Source organism: Calidris pugnax, unplaced genomic scaffold (assembly GCF_001431845.1).
Source record: "Calidris pugnax isolate Ruff unplaced genomic scaffold, ASM143184v1 scaffold76, whole genome shotgun sequence".
Classification (NCBI taxonomy): domain Eukaryota; kingdom Metazoa; phylum Chordata; class Aves; order Charadriiformes; family Scolopacidae; genus Calidris; species Calidris pugnax.
The window spans coordinates 2,211,457-2,212,916 of NW_015090827.1; the positions used below are offsets into that span (position 1 = coordinate 2,211,457).

The 1,460-nt window shown below is 59.0% G+C and overlaps 1 protein-coding gene across 1 annotated transcript in view; it reads left to right on the forward strand.

Moving 5' to 3' along the window:
* Positions 1 to 165: 165 nt before the first annotated feature.
* Positions 166 to 1,460, forward strand: part of MIOS (missing oocyte, meiosis regulator, homolog (Drosophila)) — a 14,238-nt gene continuing 12,943 nt past the window's right edge. Inside the window, exon 1 of the mRNA XM_014940308.1 lies at positions 166 to 299. The gene's annotated coding sequence lies outside the window, so the exon portion shown is untranslated. The remainder of the gene's footprint in view (positions 300 to 1,460) is intronic.

The following is a 1,460-nucleotide window of genomic DNA, read 5'->3' on the forward strand; positions in this document are numbered from 1 at the left end:
CCCCACCCCGACTCCCCCCACCAACCCGCCCCCCCCCCCCCGCCAACGGCCCCACCGCGCGCGCGTGACGCCACGGCGGCAGGGAGGTGCGCGGCCTCCCGCGGGCCAATGAAAGAGGCCGGAAGCGGGGACGCAGCAGGCGCGCGCCGGAAGTTCTGGCCCCCCTCGCGCGCCGGAAGTGCCGGTGTTTTTGCTTCCCCGCAGACGGAACTCCCCGGGAGCTTCCCGTTCTCCTGCTGCCTTCTCCTTCTTCTTCTCCGTCTCCTCCTGGGGCGGTGTCGGTGGGCCCCGCGGGGCGGGTGAGCAGCCGCTGCGGCCGGTGGAGGTGTGGGGGGCGGTATCGGTGGGCCTCGGCGGCCTCCTCGTTCCGCGGCGCCGGGCCGGGCCTGGCCCGCGGAGCTCTTATGGGGGTGACCGGCAGGCACGCGGAGGAGGCCCGGGAGGAGTAAATACCGCTCCCTTTTCACGCTTCCCCATCTGGTGTGCCCCTTTCTGCAGCGCTGGAGGGAGCTGGTGGGATCCGTGGGGTCTGTGTCGCCGTGTGGAGGCGGGTGTCATGGGTCCGGGCATTCACTGCTGGAAACCCGCGGGAACATCAACTCGTGAACGCGTCTAGGCTCAATGTAAATGAGGAGAAGGTGAATTTGGCGCAGAAGGCGGGATTAGGAGCGGAAAGTTGTATTCCTGTGGAAATCCTCAAAGGGGCAGGCCGTTCTGGGCACTGGAACAGGCTTCAGACAAAACAGGCAGACTAATTGCCGTCTATTAGTGCACTTCAATTAGGCAGAGAAATTTTCTTTTACATGTTTTAGGGCGCGGCTCTGCAAGCAGCACACCCACATAGGATGCTGCATTGCATCTCAGTTAATCCCTTCTTTCTTAATACTGGGTTGGAGTTTGTAAGCACAGCAGATCCTGGTGTCGGTTCCTCAGCGGCTGTGTTGGTTCTACTTCTGTAAGAGACAAAGCAAAACCAAAGTGTGCTGTGGGGAAGGTCTTGTCATTCAGAGAATGCTTAAGTTTTTGGCCTGAAATGTTTATGTGTGAAACCCTTGAGCTAAAAGGGTTCATTCATTCATTTGTGTTTGTTTAAAGATGATCTCAGATTACAAAGGAATCTGGGTTTTGGCGACACCAAGCTGGGTGGCAGTGTCGACCAGTTCATTCATTCATTTGTGTTGTGATGATCTCAGATTACAAAGGAATTACAAAAGGTGACACCAAGCTGGGTGGCAGTGTCGACCTGCTGGAGGGTAGAGAGGCTTTGCAGAGGGATCTGGACAGGCTGGATGGATGGGCTGAGACCAACGGGATGAGGTTCAATAAGGCCAAGTGCCAGGTCCTGCACTTGGGTCCCACCAACGCCCTGCAGGGATACAGGCTGGGGGCAGAGTGGCTGGAGCTGCCTGGCAGAAAAGGACCTGGGGGTTGGGCCTGGGGCAGAGTGGCTGGAGCTGCCT